Source organism: Mauremys mutica, unplaced genomic scaffold (genome assembly GCF_020497125.1).
Source record: "Mauremys mutica isolate MM-2020 ecotype Southern unplaced genomic scaffold, ASM2049712v1 Super-Scaffold_100120, whole genome shotgun sequence".
NCBI lineage: Eukaryota > Metazoa > Chordata > Testudines > Geoemydidae > Mauremys > Mauremys mutica.
Genome location: NW_025423273.1, coordinates 915,500 through 938,679, shown reverse-complemented (window position 1 = coordinate 938,679; position 23,180 = coordinate 915,500). Strand labels below are relative to the sequence as shown.

Below are 23,180 nucleotides of genomic sequence, written 5' to 3'. Positions count from 1 at the left end.
AGCATCAGGTAAATGGAAGCTCCGGGAGGCCCATGTTAACAGAGTCCCACCTCACCTTGCCTAGAGCAGCCAGGAGGCATCAGAGGGTACAAAGAGAGAATCTTTGTGTCTCCCAACTGACAGATGGAGGCAGGGTCTTCACATTTATCACATACCTACTAGCCAGGGCTTGATATAGGAGATGGGGCTGTCTCTGGACCCTGGTAGGAATCCCAGCACTCTCCAAATAAAATATATGGAAGAAAGGGGAAGTCAATAGTAAAGAATAGAAGTTAGAAAGTCAGAATTGTATAAAATTGGTAAGGGAAGCTATCAGAAATCAATGACCACTTTATGAAAATAAGAAGAAAGTTTAAAAAAAGTATATTAACTACAAAATTAATCCCTAACAATGGTAGTGGTAAATTACTAGATGGAAATGGCAGAATTATCAAAATAATGCAGAAGAGGTAAAAGTGTTCAATAAATATTTCTCTCCTGGATTTGGAGAAAAACAGATGATGTAAGTCATATAAGACGTTGACGACGATAGTCTTTCCATCCCAACAATAACTCACGAGGATGTTGAACGGCAGGTATTACAGTTAGACATGTTTAAATAAGCAGGTCCAGATAACTTGTATCCAAGAGTTTTGAAAGACCTGGTGGAGGAGTGTGGAGGACTGTTAATGGTGATTATAATTAGGACTTGGAACACTGGGGAAATTCCAGAAGACTGGACTAAAGCTAATGCTGTGCCAATATTTAAAAAGTGTAAAAGAGATGACCCAGCTAATTACAAGAATGTTAGTCTGATACTGAGCAAGATAATGGAGCAGCGAATATGGATTTAATTAATAAAGAATTAAAGGAGGGTAATATAATTAGTACCAATTAACAAAGGTTCAGAAACAACAGATCCAATCAAACTAACGGGATATCCTTATTGCATGAGATCAAAAGTTTAGTTGCAACTAATAGTATTGATGTAATATACCTAGACTTCTGTAAGGCATATCACTTGGTTCAGCACAACATTTTGACTAGAAAACTAGAAAGATATGTAGCAATGAATGAAGCCAAGTCCGTCAGTCTGTTCCCGTGGACCCGCCCCAACTGGGCTGTCCACGTCTATTTATTATAGTTGGTTACATAAATCATTCTATTATACGCATGTACAAACTCAAGCCAACGTCTCGCCCCCTCTCCTGATTGGTGCTTTATGCACTGCGTACTCCAGAGATACACTCCTAATCGGCACTTAATCAGTGTGTCTCCTGACCGGAAGTGTGGGGGTGTGGGAACCACTTCAGCCGCTCTAAATCCGGGGGCGGCATTCCTACCCCCTTAGTGTTTAAGAAGTGTAACGTTCCTACATCCCCTCCTTTTCTGTTTTGTCGACCCGTGCCTGATCCGCATGTTTCATGATTCTATGGGCATACATGACGGCTTGGAATATAGGCAGGGGTTTGCGCCGACAGGGTGTAAAACACAGCCCAATTATGTTAGGAATACACTGAGCTAAGCAACAAAAACCAATCAAGCAGGCGATAACAATCAAAGCATATTACAAAACAATTCAAACCCATCCCATGGATGGCAGCCAAAAAGATGTACTCAGCCCAACTAAAAAGGCTGACATTGGCATTACATCCTGATCTCATGGGGGTTAAGCTTCGCCGGCATCGGGTGCGGGTCTCATTAATTTGGGAATCAGTCAACATTGACCTCGTGGGGAGTATCAATGTGAGTCTGCTTAGGCAACATTGAGCTTCTGAAATATTGGCCGGAATATAATTAAAGGTCCTCTGACCACATGTAAAAAACCAACCCTCTGGTAACATGATGTGCCCGTAATTGCTGGACACATTTTAAAAGCGCGTACAATTCCATTTTGGGGTACCCACCCGCAAACATCCTTTTGGGGGCCTGTGATGTGTGCAATTAACCATCCGTGCACAGGTCAAATTGGCGTGATTGGCTACCCGTGGGGTAAAGAGAAACAAGGCACTTGCAGGTTTCACATAAGTGGCTTGGCCCCATAGGCTCATAAAAGAATATTAAATCTCGGTGGCATTTATAAAATTAAACATCCCCGTTGCATGTGCAGCATCGCCTGGTGCCTTATATACTGGGACCAGGCAGGTGCCCAACAGGCCATGCATCTCAGGGGCCTGCTGTAAACAAAAGGAGGATTAATTGGCAAGAATCGCAAGTCGAGCCCATATATTATAACGCATGCGGCTATGCAATTCGGGTTCGGCCCTAGCCTGTAACACACAAAAACAACACAACAATATGGTAAAAGAATTAGCAATCAAACAAGCAAAGATAGCAACAGTAAAATTCTCGGGGGTAGGCTTGGACTTGTTATTCTCCAGCGTTTGCTGAGCCTGCTGCGCCAGTCGTTTCACCTGCCCCCAGGTAACCTTTGGTGCCGTCTTTGTGGCTCGGCACACTGGAAAGGTCTCGGTTAGATTCAGATTAAAGTTGGGTATCGGGTTCTTGAGGCTTTGATGCCACGTCATTGTGCCACGGTCGCACATTCTTGGCAGGGACCCACAACGGACCTGTGGGAGTAAGCACAGCGGCATGCCCCCGTCCCCAGGTTCTCAATGGAACGGGGCCATACCAATTAGGGTCTGGGCTCTGCCTATATTTGACAGATGGGCATGGGAGCGGGGTTTCCGTCTTAAATGTCATTCAGTGGCTGTAAAATTCTGAAAAATATTTAAAATATTTAGAATAAACAATACTATCGCTAATTAATTTTGCTTGGCTCCCATGGTTGGCCCATCATCCCCCACTGTTTTGTTTTGCTGTGTCAGGTACTCTTTAAGTGTACGATTGGTCCATTCCACAATGGCTTGACCAGTGGAATTGTATGGAATACCTAAGACGTGGTTAATTTGCCACTGCGTGCAAAAAGCTGCAAATCTGTAAAAAATGTAGGCGGGGCCATTATCGGTGTTTATCTATCGGGGGCGGCCCATAACGGCCACCGCAGCAAAAACATGATTAATCACATATCCGGCCTGTTCGCCCCGTTGGGGGGTGGCCCAAATGTAATAAAAGTAAATATAAATGGTAACATGTAAATATTTCCAAGAAAAAAAAGGGGGATAAAGCGTGACATCCATTTGCCAAATTTGATTAAATAAAAGGCCGCGGGGGTTAACACCCAATTCGGGATAATGAAGAAAACTTGCACAATAATTACAGGTTTAAACAATACGTTGGGCCTGAATTAAAGGGATCTTAAAATGCTTCACAAAAATTTAGCATCTTAATAAAAAAATGCATAACTATTAATGGGATCCAAAAAGAACAGAATGAATTAACTAAAAAAATTAAAGAAAAAAAAACTCTGGCCAGTCAAGGACACGGCTTGCAACTGAAACTTGGCGGACAGCCAAGAAGAAGGGAGGGCTTGGCGAACAGTCAAGAAAAGCAGCAATGAGCGCAACAGAACTCGGCCAGGCATTAACAAAATATATTAGCCAAAAAAAAAAAAAAGGGAAGGATCACCATCTGGGCCCATGAGTCCCCTTGGTGCTGCTGTTTTGACATAAGAGCCCAATTTTAAACATAAATACTTCCCATATAATCACTAGCTATTACCCTGGGAACTATCTAAATGCCATATTTTCCGGCATGGGAACGAGGGAGGATTAGCCCCATCGTGCCCGGGGGCAGGGGTCCAAAAAATTAAATAAAAACCACCACCACCTCCCCGGAGAAAATAAGCTCCCTATCTTTAAAACAAGGAAAAATCATTAAAAAAAACAATCTTTAAAACCTATTATCATAAGCTAATAATCATATGAAATAAAACTGGAATTTGGGGTTCCACACTGCAGGGGTCCCATGGGTTGAATGCAGGCGTTAATCGCTCTAAAATCATGGAGCATTCGCCATTTACCAAATTTTTACTTGATAACAAAAACCGGCGAATTCCAGGGGCTAGTGGATTCTTCCACATGGCCCGCCTGGTATCGTTCCTCACATAAGTGATACAATGCAAAAAGCTTCTCCTGGGGCAGTGGCCACTATTCCACCCATACAGGGGTACTGGCTAACCATACAAGGGGAAGGGCAATAAACTCAGGCATAAACAGTAAAATGTGAACAGAATGAGTTAACTGAAAAAGGCTGAAGAAAAAAAAACAACCACCACAGTCAAGGACAGCACTTACAACTAAAACTTGGCAAACAGCCAAAAGAAAGGGGGGCTTAACTACACCCAAGCAAAAGCGGCAAAACTTGGCCAAGCACTAACAGCACTGGCCTCAATCATAAATAGTAAAATGTGATCCAGATTTGCTTAACAAGTCTCTTCCCCATAGGGATACAGCAATATCCATGATATAGGGCTTAAGGAGAATCTCCTTTCCCCCTTCTCGCGGAGTCATAGCAATCCATCGGGTGCTTTGTTGAGCAGCCTGCAATCCGCCCACTCCCCAAATGGCTGGCACTTAGGATTTGTCCCAGGTGGACGGCTACTGCCGAGCGGAGATGACTGTAACGTCAGCTCCAGTATCTACCAGTCCCTCAAGGGGGATACCGATAAGCGAGCTTCCTCATTAATTCCCACTGGGCATCAGGATTATCCGCCTGCTCTCGTATAGCGGCGAACTGTCCTGCTCCATACAATTGCTCAGGAGTATAGGCCCCCCCCAATGCCTGCCTCTGTTGTAATGCTTCCTGTTGAAATTCACTATCCCAAATAACATACTGCACGGGGCTTAAAAGCATCCTACAAGGATCCTTCCAATCTTGGGGGAGCATGCTATACCCATTTGCAATCCCTTCTAACATGCCTCGGGTAAAGGTGGATCCCAATCCAGACTCAGTAACCGCTCGTCTCGCCTCTCGGAGAACAGAATAGGGGAGGGCTGTGATCTCCCCTTCAGCCACCCCCTCTGCATTGCCAGGGTGATGTGTCACTGGGAACGCAGCCAATAACTCCCTTATCTCTTCGGAGCTCTGTCCTCCCTCCTCCTTCTCCCTCTGTAACATTGCCTGAAAAGGGGACAGCCGATAATTCGGCTGTGAAGAGCCATCCGTACCCGGACATGCATCATGGCAGTTGGGTACCGCCTCAGGCGGCTTGGGGGGCAAGATCCGAGGGTAAGGAGGGGGGGCCGAAGGCGCGGGGGCGAGAAGGATAGCCCTGGATGACGCTCCAACCCTGATTGAATCCAGAGCCTCCGTACATCGCTGCCAAAGCAGGAGCCACTGCACCACGGCTCTAGGCTCCGCGTGCAGTGTCGCCCCTATCTTTATCCAATCATCTACTGACAGTGACCCGTGATCCGGGTACCAAGGACATTGGCGATCGATTTCAATTAGTAGCTTTTCTAACTGACCCAGGGAAACTGGCCTGCCAGTCTGTCGTATAATAGCCTGCAGCTCTTTCGCATGAACCTTCTGCGGAGCTGACAATTTCCCCCCCATACTCACGAAACGGGGCTATTCAGCGAGGGTCGATGCATCGGAGGCTATTCCAGACGGTGAGCAGGGGGAATCACGTCGGGGTCACCAGATGTAGCAATGAATGAAGCCAAGTCTGTCAGTCTGTTCCCGTGGACCCGCCCCAACTGGGCTGTCCACGTCTATTTATTATAGTTGGTTACATAAATCATTCTATTATACGCATGTACAAACTCAAGCCAACGTCTCGCCCCCTCTCCTGATTGGTGCTTTATGCACTGCGTACTCCAGAGATACACTCCTAATCGGCACTTAATCAGTGTGTCTCCTGACCGGAAGTGTGGGGGTGTGGGAACCACTTCAGCCGCTCTAAATCCGGGGGCGGCATTCCTACCCCCTTAGTGTTTAAGAAGTGTAACGTTCCTACAAAGATACAAAATAAACACGGCATACATTAAATAGATTACAAACTATTATTGTAAATGGGGAACCATGCTTGAGTAGATTTCTTTCTAGGGGATTCCCACAATGATTGGTTCTTGGCCTTCTGCTATTTAACATTCTTATCAATGACCTGGAAGAGAATATAAAATCATCACCGATAACGTTTGTAGTTGCCCCAAAGATCGGGGTTGGTGGTAACTAATGAAGTGTCAGTAGGTTCAGGTTTCTGCACTGGGAGTCTGGGAAGTTTTTCCAGTCCTGGCTAGAGGGTTATTTCCTGTGGAAGAGCTTAGCCTCCTTGTGAATGTTTCAGCCAGCCTATGAGTCATGGCTACTATGACTCACCAGGCCATGGTAGGGCCTGTGACCAGACCACATGACACTAAACTCCATTTTGGTACCTCTATTTTTCCACAAACTGGACTGGGAACTGAGTTTGGAACAAATGGTTCCTGCCATATGGAAAAGCTACATAAGGTGGGGTGTGACATCATCTCTTGGCCTCATTCTGCACACAAGAGAACTCCTGGAAACACCTCAGGAACAAAGACTGAACTGGGGGAAGTGTTGGTCCCAGGATAAAGGGATTTCTAGCTTGTGTATGGAAACTTGGGGGACTGCTTCTATCATCAGTCAGGGTGAGAAATTGCTAATTCAAATTCTATCCATCTAGTATGTTAGCCTTAGTTTGAGGTTTTGGTTATTTAAGTAATCTGCTTTGATCTTTTTGCTACCACTTACGGCTGGGAAATTGGCTGTTGTTGTCTATCCTTGAATGGCTAAGGTAAAACACTCAGGTAGCTTAGTTGGCTGCACAGTGCCACCTGCTGTCGTGTTGGGTGATAACAGGGCCTGGAGAGGCTGGTTGAATTTCCAGCAAAGCAGTGTGAGAAGGGCCAGCCCAACTTGAGGGTTCGAGGGCACAGCAGTTCCCAGAAGCCCCCCAGACTGCACCCCGGGATGACAACCCATCACACCCTAGAGTACACAAGTCTCAGCTGGTTTGTCACATCCTGTCCCCTCCCATTCCACACCCTAGATAGTTCCTGCCTCCCACCCTCCTATACATTTACTGCTCCTCTCCCTCCAAGCAGAACCCACCACCAGCTGTCTAATAATCCTTTACCTGAGCCAGCTCCATTGCAGCCATTTCCTTCCCCCTGGGAGGAGGGGATGATCTGGGGCGAAATGTGGATGTTATTCTGTAGCCTGCCAGGGTGAGAAGGGCAATGTGAGAATTCAGACAGGGTTTCTGTCCTTTCCACATGTCGATTCCCCCCAGCTTTGTTCCCTGCTAATGGACATTCTAGGTTCTGCCACACTGTGAAACACAGAGTGACCGTATCCCAGTACAGGCCTAGCCCCCTCCCACCAGGATGTGACCCTCTGACACAGGGTGAAACCCTCCCAGCAGCAGAGTCTCTCTGTTACACTTATGTTTGTGGATGATACCAAGCTGGGAGGAGTTGCAAGTGCTTTGGAGGATTGGATTAAAATTCAAAATGATCAGGACAAACTGGAGAAATGGTCTGAAGTAAAAGGGATGAAATTCAATAAGGACAAATCCCAAGTACTTCACTTAGGAAGGAACAAGCAGTTGCACACGTACAAAATGGGAAATGACTCCCTAGGAAGGAGAACTGCAGAAGGGATCTGGGGGTCACAGTGCATCATAAGCTAAATATGAGTCAACAGTGTTACACTGTTCCAAAAAAAGCAAGACACGAGAAGTAATTCTTCCGCTCTACTCCGCGCTGATTAGGCCTCAACTGGAGTAGTGTGTCCAGTTCTGGGGGCCACATTTCAGGAAAGATGTGGACAAATTGGAGAAAGTCCAGAGAAGAGCAACAAAAATGATTAAAGGTCTAGAAAACATGACCTATGAGGGAAGATTGAAAAAATTGTGTTTGTTTAGTCTGGAGAAGAGAAGACTGAGAGGGGACATGATCACAGTTTGTAAGTACACAAAAGGTTCTTACTAGACGACCTCTCGAGGTCCCTTCCAGTTCTATGATTCTAAGAACCAAAGGCCAGAGAAGAGCAGAATCAAAGGAGTCACTCTGGGGATTCCCCCTGTCACTGTCCCCAAGGCAGCTCTCTCAGGTTAACTAAGTTGTTGGATGCTCCAGCCTTTATCCAGTCTCTCCTGGCAGTGCCCCTTTCATGGGCTGGGCCTAGTTTTAGCTTTTGGGAAGTGTGACCCTGGGGGTGCTGAGACTGGGCCTTCTTGCCTCAGCACATCTTGTTCCTTTCTGTGGCTCCCCAGCGAGTCCCAATGAGTAGATACTCCACATACAGACTGTGAACATAAGAGCGGCCCACTGCATCAGAGCAATGGTCCATCTAGCTCAGTGGCCAATGCCAGGTGCTTCAGAGGGAATGACCAGAACAGGTAACCATCAAGTGATCGCCCCCGTCACCCATTCCCAGCTTCTGGCAAACAGAGGCTAGAGACACCATCCCTGCCCAGCCTGCCTGTGACACTGGCAGATGAGGTGTTAGCTCTTGCAAAAGCCCCCATGTCTTAACTGAACAGGGACAAACGCATCGCTGGAATCAGTCTGACTCACCTGTATTAGTATTGTTAAAAGAGGTATGAGAATTATAACAATGGGTTTAGACTTTACTGAATGCGTGTGATTTGCTGCCAGGGTTAATATCTGACTAGCTGCATTGTGAGCCTCTGTAAATCACCAGACAGGAGAAAGACTTTACCTAGGTGAAGTGCTGACTGGCAACCGAATGCATTACACCCTGCCTGGCAGGAAAGGTTCATCAACACCAGATAGACTATTATGGGATGTTAAAGACGACATAAGACTGTTGTTGTGCTCTTCACTTCCCTCTGGCTGAGTTTGCAGCTCAGAGCACATGGCAGGAAGGGGATGAAAAACCCCATGCAGAAGGAACTGATTATCTGTATGCTGCTTGGACTCTGGGGGGCAAAGTTCCTAGGCATAAGCAAGAGATCCCCAGCTCCTTATTCTTTAGGACTAACCCAGGCTATGTAGAACTTGCTTATTATAGAAGCTTCTGTTACCTTTTGAAATTTAAGACTAACTCGTCTGCATCTGCTTTAACCTGCCTTAACTTTGTAAACAACTCTGGTTTTAAATAAAATTTAATACAGGTTATGACAGGACTGGCTACAAGTGTTGTCTTTCTTGTGAGATCTAAGATTCAGTTGACCTAAGGAAATGACTGGTCCTTCGGGACTGGCAGTAACCTGAACATTGCTGTGATTCGTGGGGTAAGGCAGGGGTTCTCAACCAGGGGTCTGGGGCCCCCTGGGGGGCCGTGAGCAGCTTTCAGGGGGTTGCCAAGCAAGGCCGGCATTAGACTCGCTGAGGCCCAGGACAGAAAGGTGAAGTCCCAGCGCATAGGGCTGAAATCCAGGGCTCACCACTCAGGGCTGAAGCCTAAGCAATGTAGCTTTGTGGGGGCCCCTGTTGCCCTGCTTGCTGCCCCCTAACGCCAGCCCTGGCTTTTATATGCAGAAAACCAGTTATTGTGGCCCACATGGGCAGTGGAGTTTTTATAGCATGTGTGTGTGTGTGGGGGGGGGGGGGGGCTCAGAAAGAAAAATGTTGAGAACCCCTGGAGGAAGGGACCATCTGTCACAAAGGTGAGCTCACCTGCATGGTGAGATATATGGGATCACCCAAGGGGACTGTCTGTGATTCCATGTTAATGCTGTTACAGAGCCTGAAGCGTTTACATTGGATTCTTGGTTGGAGAAATCTCCATACAGACCTCACACCCAATTGGGGTTTGTTCCCTGCTTCTCACCAGTCTGTCTGAGGCCGGTGCTCGTGCTCTCCAGTCACTGGGGACAGCGTTACAGAGACTAACGGGCACAACGCCACCAGCAGCAATTGGCAGCACTGCAGAGCAGGCTTTACAGGGACACAGTGTGGGACAAAGGGTCTGTGGTCTCCACCAAGCCCCCGTTCTCCTCCAGGGCACGTCAGCATCCCGGCAACCTTCAAGGGGGGGTCCAGGCTGCCACCCCTCCAGTGATGGATCTGCAGCACAGCATCACCCGCACCCCATGACCCACCTTGTCTCCTGAGACAGAGGTGAGTGACGGAGGGGGCAGAACGGATCCAGGGGGCAGGGAGAGGGATAACAAAACACACCTCCTGGGGTCACCCCTCAGGCAGTGACGGTGACAGGCCTTGTGGTGGCAGTGAAGGGGGAGGGGAGGGAGTGGGAGCAGCACCCTCAAGGGCAATGCTGCCAGTGGGTCTCCCCACCACCTCAGGCATGGGGCTGACAGGGGGCCATTCCCTGGGCCTGGGCGCCTGTGAAGGGCTATAGAAACCCCACGCTGGCATAGAAGGGGTTAAACTGCTGCTTTAGTCTGGACTGGCCTGTCAGGACTGGAGCAGGAGCTAACAGGAGAGACCTACTCTACTCGGGGGGGGGGGGGCACCCTGGGGAGGGAACAGTCTGTGGAGCATCTCCAGCCCCAAGGAGAGGGCTGGCAGCATTCGGGGCTCTGGCCTTCACTGAGGGAGGGTGGGGATCCCGGAGCTCAAAGGGGGAGCAGGTTAAAACTTGTGCTGGGGACCCACTAAACTCTGAAGGGGACTGAGACGCTCCCAGGGCTCTCAGCAGTAAGAGGGGCCCATAGCCTGATGGGAGCTGTCCACAGGGCTTTCCCCGTTTCTCTTTCATTCCTTTATTTACCCTTGTTTGCCGACAGTCGGCTCTTTTGCTGTTTCACCTGGTGCCCCGAGAAGGACGTGCCCCCGGAGCACCCCTGGGGCAGGGGCCAATGGGACTCTCAGAGCTGCACCCCAGAAGGCCTGAGGCCCAGCAGTTGGGCACCAGTTTGAGGGGCTGGATGGCCTCTCCCTGGGGGCTGCCAGCAGCCTGGCACATGGAGTAGACACGGGGTGGCCTGGGGAGCAGGAAGCGGGGCAGCGTCCCAGACAGCACAGCGAGAAGGCAAACGGAGAGGGGACATGGGGCACTGCAGTGAACTCAGCACCCGTCCTGAAGGCCATTGGCAGAAAGTCGTCCTCTCCCTGGCCTAGGGGGGTCAGACAGTGACACAGAGATCCCTTGGCAAAGGGTCACTTGGGATTTGCCAGCAGCTCTCCCCTGAGACCTGACAAACCCACCACACCAAACACATCGCTTGGAGGAGGGTCCTGCGAGGTGTCTACAGAAAGCTCATCACTGGTCAAGACTCAGTGACTGAGAGATCAGCGTATGGGTCATATGTACAGAACAAAGCATTGACGCTGAACATCTGCTTTATAAACTCAACTGTCCGGCCCTGCTCCCTCCCAAACTATCAGTGGAAAACCATCGGGACATCACCAAACAACTGAAACTGGAGTGTGGGGGAGCTGAAGGTGGGGGAGTGTGATGGGGAGTGTGGGGGAAACTGGAGTGTGGGGGAGCTGAAGGTGGGGGAGTGTGATGGGGAGTGTGGGGGAGCTGAAGGTGGGGGAGTGTGGGGGAAACTGGAGTGTGGGGGAGCTGAAGGTAACAAGTTTAATCATCCCAAATCCAAACTAGGAATAGTTTCAAGGCACATGTTACACGTCTATGGGGTGCAGGGGCAGGCCAGAGTGTATAGGGGAGGGGGCCTGTTTGGAGGAGGGGCAGAGCTAGGGCACGGCTGGACCAGGAGCAGAAGGCCCAGCTGGGGCACAGACCATGTCAGAGATTTCTCTCGCTGGCTCTGTTACCACTGCCCATGGCAAACACTTGAAAGAAGGGGAGGCCGAGCTGCAAATGGTGTCAGGAGGAGGAGAGAGACACTTGAAAGCATGACCATTATTCCAATTCCACCATAACAAAAAGTACAGGAGAGGGGAGCAAAACTTCAGAATCACGCAGCACCTAGGTGGAGAGAGCCCTGGACCCAGACTATTCCTGGCTCTGCCACGGGCCTGCTGGGTGACATTGGGTAAGTCATTGCACTTCCCTGTGCCTCTGATTGCAAACTTGTGTGAGACCCAGAACTGCCTATAGCGCTGCTAACTCCTCCTGCCAACATTGCTCCGTGCAAAAAGCTAGGAAATTCACCTATTAAAACTTTATGAAAGCAAGATTTAAGGTTGCCCGAAGCTGACTCGTGCCCCTCCAGAAGAGAGATCAGCAAAACTCAAACTTGTAATAATCAGGAAATGCAGGAAAAGTACACACCAATGGAATCCAAATTCTGCAATTCACAAAGGCAGCAAAGCCCTGGGAAAGGCAACTTTCAGAAGCAAACAGAAGGGGACAGAGCTTACCTCTGCTAAGGCAGAATGTGGTTTTAGGTGAGCTGCGCTGTACAGGAGCTACCGACACCTGTTCTACACTCAGATACTGGGCCTGCTCCCCAGAAACAGCTGCACACTTGGTCAATTGAACAGCCCTTCACCCCTTTTTACAACTCTTTCATCCTTACTCACAGAAGTTCCAGTTAACAGTCTCCATTCACTCACCCATCGTGAAGCACACAGACTGCTCTCAGATCCCACCTCACTACTGACCATTCCCATGGCAGACCGTCCCGTTTCCTCCTGACAACATGCACCGCTCAGTGCAGAAACGAGACAGACTGGAAGCTCAAGGTACACATGCACCTCTCTCCTTTCATCGCACACATGGGGGACTCAGACACAGATCTTCTCTTATCACAATCACACCTCCACCAAATTGCTTTAACTAACACCTCTACCACTCAGTGCGGTCCTTGCCCCAAAGAGATCACAATCCAAGTAGACAATGGGTAGGAGGAAAACACAGAGGGGCTGTGACTTCCTCCAGGTCACCAAGCAGGTCAGGGACAGAGCCAGGAACAGACCCCGGTAACTCCAGAGCCCCGTCACCCGCAGCTTGGAAAGGTCCCCAGACCCCACTGTATTAGGCTGCAGGAAGAGGTGGTTTCTCCACGGATGCACAGGCTGTCTTGGCAGGCAGCTCAGCTGCAGTCCCTGCACACAGCTGGGGGTGGGTGTCCTGGGTCTGGAGAAGTCAGTGTCCCTGTCCCCCCGCAAACCTTCAAACTAGGACATGGTGCACCAGTGCCAATCAGAGCGCACTAGTGTCAATTCTGTCTATCCTAAGGGTTTACACCAGCGCCTAAAACACCAGGGTGGCAGAGACCTTCAGTGCCCAAAACACCCCTAGAACTGGGCTCTATTTCTAGCTCGGTCACAGACAGCCTGGGAGACCTCGGACACGTCAATGTTTCTCCTCCCAACTTCAGTCTCTGTACCCAGCTGCCACTCACTGGGGTCTCCTCTCTCTCCAGAGCTGCTCACCACTACAGTCTGTGCGGGTGTCCCCAGAGCTAGGGCAGGTCAGCTCGGGAATAGTCTTACAAGGGGGGCTGGGGAGTCTCTGTCCCTGGAAGTTTTTAAGAACAGGTCGGACAGAGATAATCTACATACACCGGATCCTGCCTCGGCAGGGGGAGCTGGACAGAGACATGGCAGCTGAAGGCACTAGGCTGCCCTACAATAGATACGTATGAAAACAAATCACACGGAATAAAACCCACCACAACATAACGTCAGGCAATTCAGGGAAAAAACCAACCCCCCCCCACCCCCACACACGGGGCAGGTGTTGATCAGGGATAAGATCCGAGCGGTTCCCACCCGGGTCTGGCCGAGGAGCGGGGGGAAAAGCGGCGCCGTTGGCCCCCAAGGCCCCGTCCCGCGGGGGGGACCCGGGCACAGGGTCGATCCGGGCCGTGGCTCGCGCGGTCCCGTTACCGAGGCGGGGCCCCGCGCGCGGCCCGGTCCGGCGGCAGCAGCGAAGGCGGGAGAGCGGGGGGGGGGGGGGTTGGGATGCTTTATATCCGTGTCTGAGAGTTGGGGGGAAAACGGGTCACAGACTCCGCCCCCGGCAGCGGGGAGACTAACCCCCAGCGCGGGGGGGAGGGGCGGGGTGAGGGGCCCCGGGGGGGATTTTACGGGACTCTCCAGCGCACGCGGGCAGTGACGGTTCCCCCCCCTCACACGGGCCGCAGGGAGCCCGGGGGGGAGGGGCAGGTGCGAAACACGGACACACACTCACCTCCCCCCCCGACGGGGGTTTCCCAGCCCCCCCCCCCGCTACGGAGGCCGCACCGGAACCGCCCGCCCCGCCCCAGCTCCCGGCCTGGCCCAGGGCGGGGGGGGGGGTCTCGGGCCCAGGTGTCTGTTCCCCGCGCCCCGCTCGGCTCTTACCGGTTCTGCCGCCCGCCCGGAGCCTCCCCCCGCAGCAGCCGGGGCAGGGGGGCAGAGTCCTCAGAGCGAGGGGCTGGCCTGGGGCAATGGGAGTTGGGTCATGGCACGGCAGGGACAGTCCCACTCCACCCAGCCCAGTACAAGGGCCCTGTTTACAAACTGGGAGCTGCCAGACCCACACTGTCCAGCCCAGTCCTGCACTGCCATCGTGCTTCTTCCCCTTGGGAGCAGGTCTATGCTGCACCATGCTACCCCCTGCCCAGCACCCCTCCGGCTCCCTACGCCCAGTGCCACACGACCCAGAGACCCCCCACAAACCCCCTGCCCGGCACCCCTCCGACTCCCTATGCCCAGTGCCGCACGACCCAGAGACCCCCACAAGCCCCCCTGTCCGGTGCCCTCCCAGATCACTCCCCCACCCACTCAGAACCCCCCCACAGATCCTCTCACTGACCAGTGCCCCCCAGCTGAAGACCCCCCCACAGCCCTCCCACAACTGCACAGTGCCCCACATCTTCCCACCCAGAGCCCCCCTACAGATCCCCTCACTGTCCAGTGCCCCCCACCACCACAACTGCACAGTGCCCCACACAGACCCCCCCCACTTCCCAGCACCCACACACACACAGATCTCCCCCACTGACAACCCCCCAACACATAGATCTCCCCACCCCCAGTGCCCAGCACCCCGCAGACCCACTAGAGACCTGCTCTCTCACACCCTAACCCCCAGCCACAGTAGCCGGCCCTGATGGGAGGTGACTGTGGCTGCGAGGCTGAGCTGGCAGCGCAGCCAGAGCTGGTCCTGGGGCAGGAGAACTCCGGCCCCTTGGGAGTGATGGAAGCAGCCAGGCTGGAGCAGGAGCAGAGCCTACCCAGGCCAGGCTCCCTCAGGACCCAGCTGAGCCTCCCCCCTCCCCGACTGTCCCCTGTGAGTGGCTGAGACTGGCCTAGCCTCTGCACCAGTCCCAGGTGGCTCTTCCCCCAGGGAGGCAGGTGGGGCCACACAGGTCCCAGGCAGTGGAGACAGCTCAGAGCTGGAGCAGTGCTGGGGAGCGGGGCAGATCCCTGAGACGTGACTCCCGAGATCCTACCCAGCCCACCCACCCCCATTGGCCCTGTGGCCAGCAGCCCTGCTGAGCCACATGGTGGCCCCCAGCTGCTGGGTGATGAGCCCTCTACAGCAGTGGCATAGCCAGGTTCTAACATCAGGGGAGCAAACACGTAAAAATAGGCACCACCCAACATATCAAATTACTAATTACATACCTTTAAATTTGTTATACATATTTATTTTGTACTTAAAATAAAAACACAAGAATGATCCAGCCACAGAAGGATTTGCACAGCCGGCATTTTGCAGAACTTTAGATTATACTTAGATATACTTTTGATTCTAGAAAGTAAACGACAGAATACAGTAGCTTATAATTGTCACAGGTTTAAAAAAAATACTGACCATTTTTTCCAGTTACTAATTTCATTTTAAAATCAATCAGTGAAATGCACTTTATTTATAATAGATCATAATACTAAAGTCACCAAAAAGGCATAACAAATACAAGTTTTCTGAGAATTGGTGAGCAAAGATCTCATAGCCTTCAGGGTTGGACAAAGCAGTAATTTCCCTTAAAGTAGCTTTATTCATGGGTTTTTTAAAAAACAGAAGACATCTCTACGACACAGGTTGGCAGTCTAACATTTTTGAAACACTGAGTACTGAAAGTTAGACTATTTAACCAATTTAAGCTGTACACACATACACACACACCCCTCTCTCTTCCTGCTTTCCTATCACCAGTTCTGTTACTACAGGAATGAAATCTAGACATCCTTTAAAAAGGACATTTACCTGTTCCGTAACTGGTGTTCTTTGAGATGTGTTGCTCTGGTCTATTCCACAGTAGGTGTGCGTGCTCGCCACATGCACCGGTGCCGGAAATTTTTGGAGAACTGCTGCGACCCCTGGAGTAGCGCCGCTATAGCGCTATAAGGGGAGCTGTGCACTCCCCCCACCCTCAGTTCCTTCTTGCCAGACAACTCCGACAGAGGGGAAGGAGGCTGGGATGTGGACTAGACAAGAGCAACACATCTCGAAGGACGCCAGTTACGGAACAGGTAACTGACCTTCTTCGAGTGACTGCTCCTGTGTATTCCACAGTAGGTGACTCCAAGCTATATCTGATGGAGGTGGGTAGGAGTTTAAGGGTTATCGGGACGGAGTACCACCCTACCAAACCCGGCGTCATCCTGTGCTTGGGAGACGATCGCATAGTGCGAGGAAAAAGTGTGGACAGATGACCACGTGGCAGCCCTACATATGTCCTGGATAGGGATGTTGGTGACATAGGCAGCTGACGAGGCTTGCGCTCTCGTAGAATGCGCCTTCACTATAGGCAGTGGGGTAACCCCTGCCAAGTCATAACACGTGCGTATGCACACGGTGATCCAGCAGGAAATGCGCTGGATGTAAACTGGTTGCCCCCTAATCCGCTTGGCTGACACAACGAATAGTTGCAAGGACTTCCTGACCAGCCTGGTTCGGTACAGGTAGAAGGCCAGCACATTAGCCAGGAGGAAGCAGATCATGAGTGTTTTCGACCACAAACCCCATCCCTCCAGATTTGCAACCATCCCTGGACCAGTGACATATGCATAACCATCCCTTGACCAGTGACAGGTGCATAGGCAGCCAAGTCATTGGAAATAAGCAAGGAGGAAGCCAGTGGAAAAAATGAAAGGGGCCACTCTGGTTACCACCTTGGGGTCAGGGGTGTGCTCCGTACCCCCAAACCTTACCTCCCTTTTCACGTATTCACACACAAACAAGTGGAAGAGCACGCCTCCTTCATCCAATAGATCAATTTGGCACATTAACCAGGAGGAAGCAGATTGTGAGTGTTTTCGACCACAAACCCCATCCCTCCCGATTTGTAACCATCCCCAGACCAGTGACAGGTGCACAACCATCCCCAGACCAATGAAAGGGGCCACTCTGGTTATCACCTTGGGGTTAGGGGTGTGCTCTGTACCCCCAAACCTTTCCTCCCTTTTCACATATTCATACACAGAAAAGTGAAAGAGCGCGCCTCAATCTTCCAAAAGATCAGGGTTCGGCAATCTTTCCGAAGTGCTGTGCCGAGTTTTCATTTAGTCTCTCTGATTTAAGGTTTCGTGTGCCAGTAATACATTTTAATATTTTAGGTCTCTTTGTATAAGTCTATAATATATAACTAAACTATTGTTGTATATAAAGTAAATAAGGTTTTTAAAATGCTTAAGAAGCTTCATTTAAAATTAAATTAAAATGCAGAACCCCCCAGACCCCTGCAATAGGTCAATTTGGCACATTAGGCAGGAGGAAGCAGAATGTGAGTGTTTTCGACCACAAACCCTGTCCCTCCTGATTTGCAGCCACATGGACCAGGCAGCAGCAAGTCCTGAGCAGGAGCCCAGATGGTCACGTTGCGTGGCAGAAACTGCACCTAGTCGCAAAACGGGAGGGTTGCACAATGTGTCATCACACCGGCCCCAGGTTACACCGTCCTGCTCCTGCTGTGCCAGCGCCCCCCTGCTTCTGCCCCCCCTGCCCAGCGCCCCCCCATCTGCGTCACCCGCCCCCCCTGCTGCTGCTGCCCCCACTGCCCAGTGCCCCCCCAGCTGCCAGTCACCCCCCGCCCTGCTGGTGCCCCCCTGCCCAGTGCCCCCCCAGCTGCCAGTCACCTGCCCCCCCTGCTGCTGGTGCCCCCACTGCCCAGCGTCCCCCCAGCTGCCAGTCACCCGCCCTGCTGCTGCTGCTGCCCCCACTGCCCAGCGCCCCCCCAACTGCCAGTCACCCACCCCCCCGTGCTGCTGGTGCCCCCCCTGCCCAGCGCCCCCCCAGCTGCCAGTCACCCCCCCCACCCTGCTGCTGCTGCCCCCACTGCCAGGGAGTTTTCCTGCTCCATACTCCCCTCACGTACCCTCTTAAAGCACCTCCCCAAAGGGCTCCCTGCTACCCATGTGAAGGGGGGGGGGGGAATTATTACTGTCTGTTTATGGAACTTCCATATACAATCCCGTCACACTGTCCAACTACTGTCACTTACTTAGTATAAAATCTCTTCAGAACCGGGTGCTTTTCTCTCATTATCAAATATTTCTTTTTAGACCTATTTCTTCCCCAATTCTCAAGGATAGATTTTAAATATCCCGGGTGCGGTGCTGTAGTAGCCATGGTGGTCCCTGGATATTCGAGGCTGCTCCCGTGATTTATATACAAACGTTGCGTGTTATTCTCCATCCCATTCCTTATGGATCTGAACACGTTCGCTTTTCTGCTGGCAGCTGTGCAGTGAGTGGAGCTTTGCATTGATCTGTCTACAGCAGTGCTTCCCAACCTTTTTGTGGCCAGTAGCACATTCATGTTTTCAGAAGAGTGTGGCGGGCGCCAACCATTTTTCAAGGCTTATTTTCTGTTTACATTAAATATACAAAAAAAGTCATTTAATATTACATAATATATGAATCCATAAGATAAAAACGGTAATTTTACATGTAAAAGGTATTAACTAAATTATTCGGCAATTACTCTTTCACCTTCCCATGTGAATTTGCTCTTTTTTATCTACAAAATATTTTACAAAATAAATATCATAAGCAGTTTTCATCTTCTTTATTTTTAAAAAAGTAAAACATTGCTGAACTGCTGGTCCAAATATATTTATTATCCTTCCTTTAACATAGACTGAAGCCTGCAGCCCCAGAGTTCTCTGTTCCCGGACGGGGCTGGGCTGCAGCTTCTCTCCAGCTTTGAAGCCGCAGCCCCGCGCCTGCCAAGGACAGAGAACGCCGGCGCCTACAGCCCCAGAGAAGCTGGAGAGAAGCTGCAGCCCTGCACCTGCCAGGGACAGAGAGCACCAGCGCCCGCAGCCTGCAGCCCTGGAGAAGCTGGAGAAAAGCTGCAGCCCCGCGCCTGCCAGGGACAGAGAGCACCGGCGCCTGCAGCCCCGGAGAAGCTGGAGAGAAGCTGCAGCCCCGCGCCTGCCAGGGACAGAGAGCACCAGCGCCCGCAGGCTGCAGTCCTGGAGAAGCTGGAGAGAAGCTGCAGCCCCGCACCTGCCAGGGACAGAGAGCACTGGCGCCCGCAGCCTGCAGCCCTGGAGAAGCTGGAGAGAAGCTGCAGCCCCGCACCTGCCAGGGACAGAGAGCACCGGCACCCGCAGGCTGCAGCCCTGGAGAAGCTGGAGAGAAGCTGCAGCCCCGCACCTGCCAGGGACAGAGAGCACCGGCGCCCGCAGCCCCGGAGAAGCTGGAGAGAAGCTGTAGCCCCGCGCCTGCCAGGGACAGAGAGCACCAGCGCCTGCAGGCTGCAGCCCTGGAGAAGCTGGAGAGAAGCTGCAGCCCCGCACCTGCCAGGGACAGAGAGCACCAGCGCCCGCAGCCTGCAGCCCCGGAGAAGCCGGAGATAAGCTGCAGCCCCGCGCCTGCCAGGGACAGAGAGCACCGGCGCCCGCAGCCTGCAGCCCCGGAGAAGCTGGAGAAAAGCTGCAGCCCTGCGCCTGCCAGGGACAGAGAGCACCGGCGCCTGCAGCCTGAGTTCTCTGTCCCCGTCAGGCGCGGGGCCACAACTTCTCTCCCCTGCTGGGCAGTAGGTAGGTGCACATAAATGCCCCGGCAGGCACCATGGCGCTCGTGGGCACCGCGTTGGGAGCCACTGGTCTACAGCCACGTGCAGATCCCTTTCTTTAGTTGTGTAGCCGATATGTTCTGCTGACGCTGGTAGGTGTAATGCATGTTCAGTAGGGGGTTCTCTCCTACTAATGCTGCAGTGTCCTTCTCCTCTTGGTTAGTATATTAATGATCTCATTTTGGTGTCACGTGTGTCAGTTCGTTGCCATGGCACTCGTGTGCTCAGACATCTGAGGATGCTCTGCAGAAAAGCTCCTTGAGTGGGGTGACCACAGGGAGTAGCTCAAACCTCCAAAGGGCCTGGCCGGGGCAGGACATTGGCACAGCAAGGGAGGGGTGTGGCAGTGACATCACAAAGGCCTTTTGCCGGACCTCAGACTATTGGTCCAAGGTGGTGGGGAGATGGTGACCTCACAGAGAGATGCTGACATCAGCCAGGCAGGACAGGAGCGAGGGGCCAGGGAAACCTCAGAGACCCCTGTGGCTTTGCTGCAGCAAGTCTCCTTCTCCAGGTCTCTCTTTGAGGACTGAGAGAGTATTTGGGTTCACGGACGTGAGCGCCAGGAGGAACCTCTTTCGAGTTTTCTCCTTCCCTTTTAGTGATTTTACTAGAAAACAGCCGTCCCTGTTTAGAAGGTAAGAGCCTCCTGGAGGTTTGAAACCTGTTCAGTCTGATCCAGCTGGTGGGAGTTGAATTCTAGGCATGGAAAACACGAGCTTAAGGAGGCAGAATTTTATTGCGCACCTGAGATTTTGTCCCTTAGAATCACTGGGGACATTAGGGTTTGTGCTTTTTGTTTCACCTTTTCTCCCTCCCTCCTTTCGCTTCTTTTGTCCTTTCTCCTGTTCCCCTCCCAACACCAGGAGGTAGGTAGGTGTGTGTGTGTGTTTTGCGGGGGAGGGCTCTGCAGCTCCCACTGTGGGAGGTCCACCCAAAAATGTGGGACTGAAATAGTGCTCAGGCAGTCAGGACCAGATTAACCTTCTGTGGGTCCTGGTACCAAACATATTTGTAGGCCCCTATGTAGTCACTGTGGGCTCCGAGTGTGGGCCTGGTGGGGCAGTGCCATTGCCCCACCAGGCAATGGATACCAGCTACTGAACCTCAGAGAGATTTTTCATTTTGATCACACACCCCTACATGACTATATGCACTGCCATACACAGCTCCCGGGTTTTCTTATTGAGCTGTACACCCATGTGGGTTTACCAGTGTCCACAGTGAGCAGAACTTTCATAGTGATCAAGGAAACTCCCCACAGATTTATCTCCTTCCTCATTCAGACCTTCTCTAGCCATGTCTCCAGTACCCCCCATGTCACCAGTCACGGCATTGCTTGAACCTTGCAACGGCAGCACTAGGGCCTATAAATCCTCAGCCCTGGCCCTAGGCAGCTGCAGACTCTGCAATTAGGCACTTCCCTCCTCTAGGCCATGGCTTTAAATACCTGCGATTCCCATCACCTGCAGCAGAGGCCACCAATTCCCACGCCCCCCTCAGCCAGCACCTAGTCGTGCAGAAAGTGAAGCCTGGATGATTTTGGAGGCTGGGGTGCCAGGAGATTCCCGTCCCGGAGCAGCAGCTCTGCAACAAGCTCACATGCCCCCCCTCTGCTGTGAGACCAGGACCCTGTGAAGACAGTGGGGTTACCCTGTGTATAACCAGTTCTGGCCAAAGCCTGTTGAAGTGAGTGGGAGGCTTTTCATTGTCTTTAATGGGCTGTATATAGACGCAAAGGCCCCATTCTAGACTCCAGGAGCAAAGTGCCTGCTGTGCAGCACTGGTTTACTAGTGTAACAGGAAGGTTACACTAGTGAATAAGCAACACCTCCTACAGCACCTAACTTTTTCTGAGACGCTTCCCACCCAATTACTAAATGTGAACCTGCTTCCCTTACAAGGGCTGAACATATCAGGTGAGATGGTCACAAAAGAGATGGTGAGATGGTGATTCTGAGTTCAACAGGGATTTTGGATGCGCACAGAACACAGACAGGACTGGTTCCCGCATGGTTACTGCAGTAAAGTGGAATAATTTTCAGCTTGTGTGATTGGAAGATGTCTGGATCTATCTTATAAGACTGTCCTACATAAATGAGGAAAACGTGAGGTGCCTTTATTATTCTTTTGTTCCACTCTTTGTTTCTATGGGGGATTTGCCAGTGCAATATCACTGTCTTCCTTTTAAACAAGCAAAAATAATAAAAAAAAAAATGGTAATGACTGTTGAAAATAGCAATTCCAGCCCTAGTGAGCACTGGGAAGACCCCAGCATTTGTTGCTCAATTTTATCCTACTTTTTCTACAGCAAATGATAGTGGATCAGTATATTTGATTTGGAAGAAATGAAGTAACAGCTGCCCAAATTGAGCTTGAGCACTCCTGAATTCTGAGGGTGTTCAAATCTGGAAGGCAGGCGCTAGATTCCCTTTCTGAACATTAGCTAAATCTGGAAAGGAAAAAGTCAATTTCTATTTTCATGGCTCAGAAGTGGAAATCCTCCTGTGCTGTTTCTGAAGCTGCCCAGGTCCTCTAGTAAAGCCTCTCCTCCCTTACTTACCATTTTAACTTCTGGTGGGATCCACATACCTCCCTTGCCAGGCTTCAGATAGAAGGGGACACTGTCCATTTAGTCCACCCAGTTCCTTCCTTGGGGGCTGCTAGGCGAGGTCACACCAGCATCCCTAAGCCAGTCTGGGGAAGTCTTCTGAGGGTGCTACCTGGGCCAAAGCCTTCTACTCCTTGGGCACACTTGTTCCCCATTCACACTGCCACTCCCTTCTAGCAGCCAGCTCCCCAGCCACAGCAAGCTGCAGCGCATGGAGTCTCGCAGCTTCCCCCCTCCCTTTCCTGTTGATAGCAGCCAAGGGAATGCTGGGAAATGTAGTTCCTTCCCTGCTCCAAGGCAGGGAGCTGGCCAAGGAACTACAGCTCCCAGGGCCCCGTGGGGTCTCAGCTCCCATGCTGGATCCGGGCTGCTCTAAGGCTCCGTTTCTGCAGAGGGGAGGAAGCGAGTGTTACAGGCCTGGAAAAGCCTTGGTGTTCTCGTTACACAGGCATTCCCCAGCATGTCTTGCTGACTCAATCGGTGTATCCCCTTGATCCTTTCCATGGATTCATTGTACAGCTGATGACCCTGGACGGGCCATCAAACAGGCTAGGCAGTGCTGATGCCAATAGATCTGAGGGTGTCACCCAGAAACACAGTCCACAGTCTGGAATACAGATATACCCTACGTATCTATATCTCACAATACAAAGGTGATACAAACAAAAAAAATGATCATACTTGGAAAATTATAACATTTTCCCTGACACCTAACATGGCATATCTAGCACAATTCATTATTAATACCAATATGATAAAATTGCAAAGTAATAATAATAGGAAGCGTCTCACAATTCCATGCAGTGTCACACTTAGTAAACCAGGTCCTTGAAGATGCAGAACACTTTGCTTAGGAAGGATT

General features: G+C 51.3%; 1 long non-coding RNA gene across 2 annotated transcripts; it reads right to left on the bottom strand.

Moving 5' to 3' along the window:
• Positions 1-1,070: 1,070 nt before the first annotated feature.
• On the bottom strand, positions 1,071-7,042 carry LOC123359419. 2 transcript variants are annotated; one of them, XR_006575860.1, is made up of 3 exons: positions 6,983-7,042; positions 5,443-5,835; positions 1,071-2,699 (listed from the first exon to the last, which is right to left on the bottom strand). It is a non-coding gene; the product is annotated as an uncharacterized LOC123359419 (long non-coding RNA). The 2 variants fall into 2 exon arrangements; XR_006575859.1 differs by having other exon boundaries at positions 5,443-5,986; positions 6,983-7,028.
• Between the last annotated feature and the right edge of the window lie 16,138 nt (positions 7,043-23,180).